The sequence below is a fragment of the Rhinopithecus roxellana genome, chromosome 15 (assembly GCF_007565055.1).
Source record: "Rhinopithecus roxellana isolate Shanxi Qingling chromosome 15, ASM756505v1, whole genome shotgun sequence".
NCBI classification, from domain to species: Eukaryota; Metazoa; Chordata; class Mammalia; order Primates; family Cercopithecidae; genus Rhinopithecus; species Rhinopithecus roxellana.
In genome coordinates this window covers 116,779,019-116,791,344 of record NC_044563.1, presented here as the reverse complement: position 1 = coordinate 116,791,344, position 12,326 = coordinate 116,779,019, and the positions used below count along the sequence as shown (strand labels likewise).

The 12,326-nt window shown below is 41.5% G+C and overlaps 1 pseudogene; it reads right to left on the bottom strand.

Moving 5' to 3' along the window:
- Positions 1-884: 884 nt before the first annotated feature.
- LOC104681843 lies at positions 885-12,121 on the bottom strand (annotated as a pseudogene).
- Positions 12,122-12,326: the final 205 nt, after the last annotated feature.

Below are 12,326 nucleotides of genomic sequence, written 5' to 3'. Positions count from 1 at the left end.
TATACTCAAAGAACTGCGTTGTGGGCCAAACTGTTTCTACCTGTCTGTGGGGAGATAAGTACAAGCATTCAAAGTGTTTAAAAACTTGGATAGTACCATGACCTCCAAACGCATATTGTGTTTTGTAACTTTTCCCCCATTTCATTTTTCTGTTATCAATCTATGATAGACTGGGAAGAAGAAGAAGAAAAAAATCCAACTGGTCCTTAACCACAGAAAGTTTAAAAATTGGTATAGTGACTTTCGAGTCAGAAAAAGCTGAGATTTATTACAGTTCAATCTTTTACTGGCTGGTTGACCTTAAATAAGTTGCATAATCTCCCAGTGCCTTGGTTTCTTCTGCAAAATAAGCATAACAGTGCTCACATGTTAAGGCTTTGGAATTTCAATGAGGTAACCTGTGTAAAGCACCCGACACAGTGACTGGTGCAAAAATGTTAATTCCCACTATTATTATTACTAGTATCTTACATTCATTCATTCATTTAACAAATAGTACAGTTTACTGAGTGCTTATTATGTGCTAGGCCTTCTTCTAGGAATGGGGGTACTATAAGAATGATAAAACCTCCCTCTTCCCAGTTTACATGGGGGAGAAATAATAAATGAACAAGCAAAACAAATGATCTATCAGATGGTGATAATTCCTATGGAGACAAAACAGGGAAGGCAGAGAGGGGAGAGAAAGCCTCACTGAGCAGAGAGGAAAGAGGTAGGGAGGGAGCCTATCAAATGTCTAGAGGGTGTTCTAGGTGGGCAGACAGCAAGTGCAAAGGCCCTGAGGTGGGATCATAGCCTGCCTGGTGTGTTCGGGGAACAGCAAGGAGGCCAGTGTACCACAGTACCACAAACAAATCAGAGAGGTGAAGAGGGGCAGAAATGAGTCAGAGCGGCAGAAGGGGCTTTGTCCTCCTGGCTGTCCCTAGAACCGTGGATGCAGCAGACACTGGAGAAGGGCTTGGTTCTTGGTGGAAGCTTTCTCCCTGGAGGCCAGGGCCTTGAGTCTTCCCATCACATGTATGGGAAGCATACATGTGATGTTTCTCATCCCCAAATCCAAGCTTGGGGCCTTTAACTCTCCTTGTTGCAATGCTCAGCCTGAACTGAACAGTGGTTCTTACCAGTCGAGCCCACACTCTAGACTCAGATGGATCTTTTTCAGCTGAAATAAGATCAGTTCAAAAGCTGCTTGTGAAATCAAATCCAGATTTCTGTCACCCGTGCCTTTCAATGTGCACAAGCTTGTTAGGTTCTTAATATATACAGTTGGTCTTCATTTTTCACAGATTCTGAGTTTGTGAATTGATCTGCATGCTGACAGTTATTTGTAACTCCCAAATCAATGCTGGCTGTGCTTTCATGGTCATTCTTGGACATGTACATTGTGGGAGCAAGTGAGGCACCTGTCATGCACATTCGCAGCTGAGGTCCAGCAAGGTGACACTTACCTTCCTGATTCAGTTATAAACGAGTGTCCTTTTTACGGTTTAGTTAGTGCTATGGTTTTGCATATTTGTGCTTTATGTGGATGATTTTGATGTTGAAAATGACCCCCTATCATAGTGTTGATGTGCTGTCTTGTGTTTCTAAGTGCAAGAAGGCTGTGATGTGCCTTATAGAGAAAATATGTATGTTTGAGCACCGTTCAGGCCTGAGTTGTAGCGCTGTTGGCTGTGAATTCAGTGTTAATCAACAGAATATAGTATATTAAATAATGTGTCTTTAAACAGAAACACACATAAAACAAGCTTATGCATTGATTGGTTGATGAAGATGTGACCAGAGGATCACAGGAGCCTAACCCCATGTCTCCCCTAGAAGGAATGGTTCAGAATTCATTAATTCAGTATTACTGGTGACATTATAGAATATAACCACTGTGAATAACAAGAGTCAACTATATGAGGGTAAACTGTTTTCCTGAGAAGTACAATTTATACTGTTATAGCAGGGTCTAGGAATACCAGTTTTACCCCACATCTGCCAGCATTAAAGCGTTAAATATTATCATTAATTTTTTTCTAATTTGATAGGTGAAAAGAGTATGTAGGCTTTTGTTTGTTTGTTTGTTTTTTGAGACAGGGTCTTTCTCTGTCACTCAGGCTGGAGCACAGTGGTGCAATCATGGCTCACTGCAGTCTCGACCTCCTGGGCTCAAGCAATCCTCCTACTTCAGCCTTCTGAGTAGTTGGGACCACAGGTATGTGCCACCACACCTGGCTAATTGTTGCATTTTTTTTTTTTGGTGAGACGGGGTTTCGCCATGTTTCCCAGGCTGGTTTTGAACTCATGGGCTCAAGCAATCCACCTGCCTCAGCCTCCCAAAGTGCTGGGATTACAGGTGCGAGCCACTGCACGCAGCCTAAAAGTATGTAATTCTAATGTGTGTTTTTTGACTGTCAGCAAGGTTGAATGTTTCTCCTTGTGGGCTGAAGTTCAGGCTCAGTGCATACAAGACAAATTTCCTTGAGTCCTATGTGAGAGGCAGAAAGGATTAAAGTACTTCCAGGTCATCCTGATGGTAAGAAGCCAGCACCAGGGCTGCATATGGCAAGCTATTTTATTACAGGACTTCCATTAAGTCAAGGGAAACAACAATTGATTGAGTCCCTGGTGTGTACAAGCCCTGTGCCAGTCTTCTACATCCAAGCAGGTTACTTTTTCCCTGGGATAACTCAGCCAGCTCCAACATCAGCGCTTCTCATAGTAGTTAGAGCAGAGCTTTTGGGTCAGACTGCCTTGATATGAAATAAATATAATTAACTTATGGGCAGTGTGATCTTGGGTACTTTTTTAACCAGTGCTCAGTTTCCTCATCTGTAATAATGGAGTTGATGATAATAACACCATCTTACCTCATAGATTTGATACGTGGATAAAATGAGTTAGCGCATGCAAATCACCTAGAACAAAGCCCAGCGCACTGTAAAACCTCCATGCATGTTGGCTGTTGTTAGTAAGTACCAAAAACCATAGGGGGGCATGGAGAATACATATCCTTGTCCCACACAAGCTTGCCTGGGAGACAAGATTTGCACCCTTGAAATGAAACTCTTTCCATGTTGGCAGGTGTGGCTTAGCAGAAAGAACACCACCTGAGGTGTCAGGAATTCTAGCTCTGCATCCCATTTGCTAATTTCTTGGACTTAAATCACTTTGGCTTTTGGAACCGCTGTATATTCACAGGTTAAAAATATACCTAACCCTTAGGATGCATTCTCACTTGTCTTATTTGGTCTTTACAACATTCAAATGACATCCATCTTAATGTTCCCATTACACTGATGAGGAAATTGCAGCTTACAGGCTGAGGTGTCTTGTCTGAGATCCTGTAGCTAGTGAGAGGAAGGACTTTTGATCACAGTCCATTGATATTCTTACCACCCCTGATGCCTCTAGTATAAAATGAAGGATTTGGTTTGGAGGCCTGCCTAGCACCTGCCAGCTACTAGTCTGTGACCATTTAAGGGGAAGAGTGGTAGGTTAGGGGACTTAGCTTCTTACTTAGGAGGTGCATCTTCATGGTTGGTTAAATCTACAAATCCATCTTGATGCCGTCACTTGATGCTTTACTTTTTTTTTTTTTTTTGAGAAAGAGTCTCGCTCTGTCACCCAGGCTGGAGTGCAGTGGCGCGATCTCGGCTCACTGCAACCTCTGCCTCCCGGGTTCAAGTGATTCTCCTGCCTCAGCATCCCGAGTAGCTGAGATTACAGGCATATGCCACCACACCCGGCTAATTTTTTTGTATTTTTAGTAGAGACGGGGTTTCACCACGTTAGCCAGGATAGTCTCCATTTCCTGACCTGGTGATCCGCCCACCTCAGCCTCCCAAAGTGCTGGGATTACAGGCGTGAGCCAGCTTTACCTTTTTTGAATGTCACCTCTCTCTTAGTTTCCCCAGAAAGAGTGACTTTCAGCCAGTGTTTCTGCATTGACTTGTTTTCTGGCTGGAGCCTCTTTTGCCTGCCAGTGTGAGCAGGATCAATACATGTGTTCCTCTTCCCTCCTCCTTGCTCCTTCTCTCTGCTGTCGTTCCTGAAGCTGCAGTCAATAAGTCTTCCTCGGGAGTTGTTCTGCAGCTTGAACAGTTAGGCAAGTCTAATCTTTTTGTTTGCAGCCACCTTGGGCAATTGGCTACTGAATATGCTGCCTCCGCTAGCCTTCCCTGCTTGCTGGGAGAATTAAGTTCCCTCCTCCCCAGCTCCTCTGATACTGAGTAGTAGAGCATACAGTGGGTGTCTAACATCCTCATGACATAATCCCTGCCCTTTGGCAAGGTCAAACATTACTTTGCTCTTTGACACCTGCAGACCAAATGCCATAATTACCTTTTTGTCTTGATAGGAACTGGTATTAGGTTTCGACTTCTTGCTTTTTCCTCAAAATCAAGGCTATTTGGTTGTCACGGGGCTACCCATCCTAAGACAGTAGAATCCGAAATGAACTTTCTTTGCTTATTTGCTGTCATTGCAAGTGGCAGCTCTATGAGAATGGCCTTCCCTGCTTGTAACTGTCACCTCAGCCCATCCCAGGGCCTTGGCTTCTCAGGGGAAGAAGGATTATGTGTGGTATTGTATTAGGCCATTCTTGTGTTGCTACAAAGAAATACCTGAGACTGGGTAGTTTATAAAAAGAGGTTTAATTGGCTTACTATTCTGCAGGCTGTACAAACATAGTGCTGACATTGCTAGGCTTCTGGGTAGGTCAGGGAGCTTTTTACTCATGGCAGAAGGTAAAGTGGAGGCAGGCACATCACATGGCGAAAGCAGGAGCAAGAGAGAGAATAGGTGGGGGCGGTGTGGGGGAGGTTAGGTGCCACACACTTTTAAATGACCATATCGCATAAGAACTCACTATCACAAAGACATCACCAAGCCATAAGGGATCCGTCCCCCAACCCAAACGTCTCCCACCGGGCCCCACCTCCAGCATTGGGGATTACAATTCAACATGAGGTTTGTGTGGGAACAAATATCTAAACTATATCAGGTATCAATGGTCCTTTTCTTGCTGAGACTTTTCTCACTGGTTAGCAATGAAGAAGACAAAGTTAATGGCCTGTGTGTGTGTGTGTGTGTGTGTATGCAGAAATAAATACACCCATTCACTAGTAAACAAATAAGAATCAGAATGCAGTGTCATTTAGTTGGTGAACTTCTACTCTTCTTTTGAGGTCCAGACCAGAGGCCACCTCCTCTGTGAAGCATGAACTGATGCTTAGACTTTTTGTGCTTGTCCTGCTCCTGGTATGGGCATTGACTATAACTGTTAACATCCCTATATGGTAATATATCTCTCTACAGGCTTATTTCTTACTCAACTGTGGACTCCTTGAAATCAGAGACTAAATCTTAAATATCTTCATTTTCCGATTGTTTGGGAGAAAGTCTAGCATAATAGGAGTTTAATAAATGTTTGTTGAATGAATGAATGAAGTGGTGGGTAGATGCCCCCTGTGTGTCTGGGCAAGCCATTGTGCCAGCTTATTGTCTTAGTGGTTACAGCCAAAGCTGAATGTCATCCATCAAATGGATTCTGACTTGCAAACACTGGAAAAGCACATTATGATGAATGTCACTTGCTCATCCAAGCCCCATTACAAAAGGCCAGTGGACTGCAAATGTAACAGCCTCTAAACCCAAACTGGGCAAACAACTCTCCTGCTTGGAACCTAAACTGAACCGAGTATCTGTCATCTATTGAATTTTCCAACTGAGCTAAAGTTGTTCCCTGCCTCCCTGAACCACACCCTCCAATGCCTCCTGGCCAAATTTTACTTGGTAAATTAGTTGCAGTGGAAATCAAACCTATATTTTATTCCAGAACAAAATAAGAAGTTTGAGAATATTTCTATTCCTGCGTAAACCAATACTTCATTTCATTGGCATTCTGCCCTTCTGTGAGTCTGGTTATCTTATGGATCAAATAATGCATCATTTGGCAAATTATGACTGCCATGGAAGTGGGCAGGACTACTCCTTTGTTTTCAGAGGGCAGACCTAAAACCAACTGCCCTTGTCCCTGGCACCAGGTTTGGTGTCACCACATGAGGGTGGTTAATTCCTTATCATCTCAGATGCCCCCATCCACAGGGAACTTCACTGTTTCCACGGCATGTTCAGAGCCACTCTCACTCAGTTCCAAAAATGGCCCTGTGAGCTGGGTGGGCCCAGGATATTATCCCCATTTTAGAGATAAGGACATGGAGACCCAGAGAGGAGGTCACAGAGATCACACACACACTTGCCCAAGTGCTAGAGACAGGAATCAAACTTTATTTTGGGGGATTCCAGCTTGATTTCTCTTACCTCAATGACTCAACCATGCCTTCTGAGCACCCAGCCTGCTGCTCAATGGCACATGTATAATTTGGTTCCCCAAGCATCTTCCCTAAGTGAATGTGTGCAAGTTAAAGAAAACTGTTTAATGGAAGACTGTTTTGTCTTGTGCCAGTTCCTCAGTTTTCCTCCCTCCACTGCCAATGCAAGAAAAACCTTGGTTATTTAAAAGTCAGGTTTATTAAGGTGTATTTTACACACAATGAAGTACAATTGCATGGATTCTGAAAAAAGCATACACTCCTGGAATGATCGACAATCTAGATAAAATATTTTCATCACCCTAAAAATTTTCATTGAGCCCCTTTGCAGCCCTCCTTCCCTACTCACAAGCACACTGTAGGTAAATGAATACCAGGTACTTAATACAGTTAATTGTAATGTCTAGTAACTAGAACTCAGTCCAAGTAATACAAGAAAGAAACCAGTCATTTAATCTACCAAACACAAAATATACCTTGCAGCATTTACTGGGGATGTTTTAAAGTCTTTCTTTACAACTTCAGGGCCTTTTTTCTTTCTTGGTTGGGTCCAATATACATGGAATTTAAGACATCTTCATCCTTTAAAGGAGTGAAGTCCCAAAAAAAGGGTATTTATATTAGAGAATTTTTTTCACAGCCATACTCCTCGGGCCCCATCACACATCTACTGAAACTTCCAAAGCTCTTGTAAAAGGCGCCCTAGGCTGAAAAGAAATGTGACCTCTATAGTCTTATAAAGTCCACAAGACTTTGGGTACACTAGGCTTCTGAAGAGTGTTAACTTTTGCTAACTAACATGACAAAATGATGAAATACATAGGATTTATTTTACTCTCCCCTGTTTGTTACTTGAGCACAGTTAGAATGAAATAAACTTGACAGATCCCCCCAGATAACTGGTACCCTACTGTGTTTGAAATATTTTTGATTTTCACCAGGGTGCTCTAGACTAAAAAAGCATTTACATGAAATGGTAGCTTTAGCTGATAATTCAGTAGATACTTGCAACAGTCCTGGTACAAATGAAAGCACCGCCTTGTGACATTTGAAATTCAGGTAACTTTACTTAAATTCAAAAACAATTCTTAAAATTGCGTTTAGAGTCAAGTCCTTTTTGTATTATAAAATCACAAGATGTATTTCTAAGTAAGGCAAAACTGGTTCTAGGTTAACAAGACCAGATTTGACTTTAGACTTTATTCTTTAAACAAGTTATAGAGAACACAAAACCACACAACTACATGGAAACTGAACAACCCACTCCTGAATGACTACTCAGTAAATAATGAAATTAAGGCAGAAATAAATAAGTTATTTGGAACCAGTGAGAACAAAGAGACAACATACCAGAATCTCTGGGACACAGCTAAAGCAGTGTTGAAAGGGAAATTTATAGCACTAAATGCCCATATCAGAAAACAGGAAAGATCAAAAATTGATATCCTAACATCATAATGAAAAGAACTAGAGAAGCAGGAGCAAACAAATTCAAAAGCTAGCAGAAGGCAAGAAATAACTAAGATCAGAGCAGAACTGAAGGAGATAGGAAAATAGAAAGACATGAAAAACCCTTCAAAAAAATCAATGAATCCAAGAGCTGTTTTTTTGAAAAGATTAACAAAGTAGATAGACCACTAGCCAGATTAATAAAGAAGAAAAGATAGACGAATCAAATAGACACAATAAAAGTGATAAAGGAGATATCACCACTGATCCCACAGAAACACAAACTACCATCAGAGAATACTATAATCACCTCTATGCAAATAAACTAGAGAACCTAGAAGAAACGGATAAATTCCTGGACACATACACCCTCCCAAGACTAAACCAGGAAGAAGTCGAATCCCTTAATAGACCAATAACAAGTTCTGAAATTCAGGCAGTAATTTATAGCCTACCAACCAAAAAAGTCCAGGACTAGACGGCTTCACAGCCGAATTCTATCAGAGGTACAAAGAGGAGCTGGTACTATTCCATCTGAAACTATCCCAAACAATAGAAAAAAAGGGACTCTTCCCTAACCATTTTATGAGGCCAGCATCATCCTGATACCAAAACCTGGCAGAGACACAACAGAAAAAGACAATTTTAAGCCATTATTCCTGGTGAACATTGATGTGAAAATCCTCAATAAAATACAGGCAAATTGAATCCAGCAGCACATTAAAAAGCTTATCCACCACAACCAAGTTGGCTTCATCCCTGGAATGCAAGGCTGGTTCAACCTATGCAAATCAATAAATGTAATCCATCACATAAACAGAACCAATGACAAAAACCACATGATTATACAGAAAAGGACTTTGATAAAATTCAACACTCCTTCATGCTGAAAACACTTAATAAACTAGATATTGATGGAACATATCTCAAAATAATAAGAGCTATTTATGACAAACCCACAGCCAATATCATACTGAATGAGAAAAAGCTGGGAGCATTCCCTTTGAAAACTGGCACAAGACAAGGATGCCCTCTCTCACCACTCCTATTCAACATAGTATTGGAAGTTCTGGCCAGGGCAATCAGGCAAGAGACAGAAATAAAGCGTATTCAAATAGGAAGAGAGAAAGTCAAATTGTCTGTTTGCAGATGACATGATTGTATATTTAGAAAACCTCACTGTCTCAGCCCCAAAACTCCTTAAGCTGATAAGCAACTTCAGCAAAGTCTCAGCATACAAAATCAATGTGCAAAAATCACAAGCATTCCTATACACCAATAATAGACAAACAGAGAGCCAAATCATGAGTGAACTCCCATTCACAATTGCTACAAAAAGAATACCTAGGAATACAACTTACAAGGTATGTGAAGAACCTCTTTTAGGAGAACTACAAACCACTGCCCAGGAAATAAGAGAGGACACAAACAAATGGAAAAAAAATTCCATGCTCATGGATAGGAAGAATCAATATTGCTAAAATGGCCATATTGCCCAAAGTAATTTATAGATTCAATGCTATTCCCATCAAGCTACTTTTGACTTTCTTCACAGAATTAGAAAAAACTACTTTAACTTTCATATGGAACCAAAAAAGAGCCCGTATAGCCAAGACAATCCTAAGCAAAAAGAACAAAGCTGGAGGCATCATGCTGCCTGATTTCACACTATCCTACAAGGCTGCAGTAGCCACAACAGCATGGTGCTGGGACCAAAACCGATATATAGACCAATGGAACAGAACAGAGGCCTCAGAAACAACACCGCACATCTACAACCAACTGATCTTCAACAAACCTGACAAAAAACAAGCAATGGGGAAAGGATTCCCTACTTAATAAATGGTGCTGAGAAAACTGGCTAGTCATGTGCAGAAAACAGAAACTAGACCCTTTCCTTACACCCTCATACAAAAGTTAACTCAAGATGGATTAAAGACTTAAACGTAAAACCCAAAACCATAAAAACCCTAGAAGAAAACCTAGGCAATACCATTCAGGATATAGGCATGGGCAAAGACTTTATGACTAAAACACCCTAAGCAATTGCAACCACAGCTGAAATTGACAAATGGGATCTAATTAAACTAAAGAGCTTCTGCACAGCAAAAGAAACTATTATCAGAACAAACAGGCAACCTACAGAATGGAAGAAAATTTTGCAATCTATTCATCTGACAAAGGTCTAATATCCAGAATCTACAAGGGACTTAAACAAATTTACAAGAAAAAACAACAACCCCATCAAAAAGTGGGCAAAGGATATGAACAGACACTTCTCAAAAGAAGACATTTATGTGGCCAAAAAACATATGAAAAAAAGCTTATCATCTGTGGTCATTAGAGAAATGCAAATCAAAGCCACAGTGAGATACCATCTCATGCCAGTTAAAATGGCGATCATTAAAAAGTCAGGAAACAACAGATGCTGGAGAGGATATGGAGAAATAGGAAAGCTTTTACACTGTTGGTGGGAGTGTAAATTAGTTCATCCATTGTGGAAGACAATGTGGCAATTCCTCAAGTATCTAGAACCAGAAATACCATTTGACCCAGCAATCCCATTACTGGGTGTATACCCAAAGGATTATAAATCATTCTACTATAAAGACACATGCACACATACGTTTATTGCAGCACTGTTCACAACAGCAAAGACTTGGAACCAACCCGAATGCCCACCAATGATAGACTGGATAAAGATAATGTGGCACATATACACCATGGAATACTATGCAGACATAAAAATGGATGAGTTCTTGTCCTTTGCAGGGACATGGATGAAGCTGGAAACCATTATCCTAAGCAAACTAACACGGGAAGAGGAAAGCAAACACCGCATGTTCTCACTCTAAGTGGGAGTTGAACAATGAGAATACATGGACACCGGGAGGGGAACATCACACACTGGGGCCTGTTGGGGGATTGGGGGAAGCAGAGAGAGAGCATTAGGACAAATACCTAATGCTTGCATGGTTTAAAATCTAGATGACGGGTTGATGGGTGCAGCAAACCACCATGCCACATGTATACCTATGTAACAAACCTGCATGTTCTGCACAAGTATCCCAGAACTTAAAGTATAATTTTAAAAAAAGAAATTATAGAGAATAGAGAAAAATAGGTTATTTACAGAAAATTATACTTACATATGTACTCAGAAGCATAAATGTTGTGACAGAAAAGACTTTACTATATACTGGCATCTCAGAAGCAGTTCTGAAAGAGCTTAGTTTTATTTTCTTGAATTTTAAGAATGCCTGAGATCCTTCTTCATTTTCAATATTGGGAGGCAAGTAGTATTTACTTTAAATGTCCCATATTGCCCTGGCACGGTGGCTTATGCCTGTAATCTGAACACTTTGGGAGGCCGAGGAGGATGGATCACCTGAGGTCAGGAGTTCAAGACCAGCCTGACCAACATGGCGAAATCCTGTCTCTACTAAAACTACAAAATTAATTGGGCGTGGTGGCACATGCCTGTAGTCCCAGCTGCTTGGGAGGCTGAGGCAGGAGAACCGCTTTAACTTGGGAGGCGGACGTTGCAGTGAGCCGAGATCGCACCAAAGCACTCCAACCTGGGTGACAGAGTGAGACTCCGTTTCAAAAAAGAAAAGTCCCATATTAGCAATGTTATACTCTATAAGGGGTACATCTGCAGACATACTGAGTGTCACTGTAGAAGAGCATGGAATGGCTTCTGTGAAGAAGTTCAGGTACATCAGTGCAAAAGTAAACTGAACTAGTTCTTTCATCTCTATGGTAACAGCTTCCTTCTCTTTATCAACATTACTTATTTGTGACAATTTAATGTTTCTATTTGCAAGTTCTCCAGTTGCAGAAAATTTCACTCCATCTTTTGCACAGGAAATTACAACAGCATCTCCAATATGACTGAGATATCGGCATATGCACTCAAATTCACCAGCAGGCATCTTTACTACACAGCTGTACTACTCTTGTTCTGGAATTCCAAGTTGTTCAGCATCCAAATCCATTAGCTCCACTTTATAATCTGAAACTTTGTCCTGATTTAGTGCTTCAAATACTAGTGGCTAAGGTGTCTGCATTATCTTCAGCTCCTAACGTCATGACCTCTTCATTGCCAGCACAGTGTAGTCTTTTGAACATACTGGTGAGGTTCATGCCTATGGCCAGGTTGCAGTCGCAGCAGCACGTGTTGAAGCCCTTGGAGCAGTGGGTGAGCTGCCCCGAGGAGATGCAGGATGAGTCTATGCTGTGCACATTCAGCTGCTTGAGCTAATGTCCTGGCAGGCCTCACTGATGAGGTCCTTGAGGGCCTCCAACACATTCTTCAGGATGGAGCCCTGGACCAGGCGTACCTTGAACATGGTGGAGTCACAATGACATGGCTACAGGCAGGTGCAACGGAAGAAGGTCTAGCCAGTTTTGGCTTTATGAAGCTCAGAGCAAATGGGCAAATGCAGTGGGAAGAGGCTGAGACCTCGAAAGATGATACAAGTCCACTATGCCTGCAACTGTTTAATCAAGTCTTGGTTTTTTAATGAAGAGCTGGTGCGGGTTCAGGAGCATGAG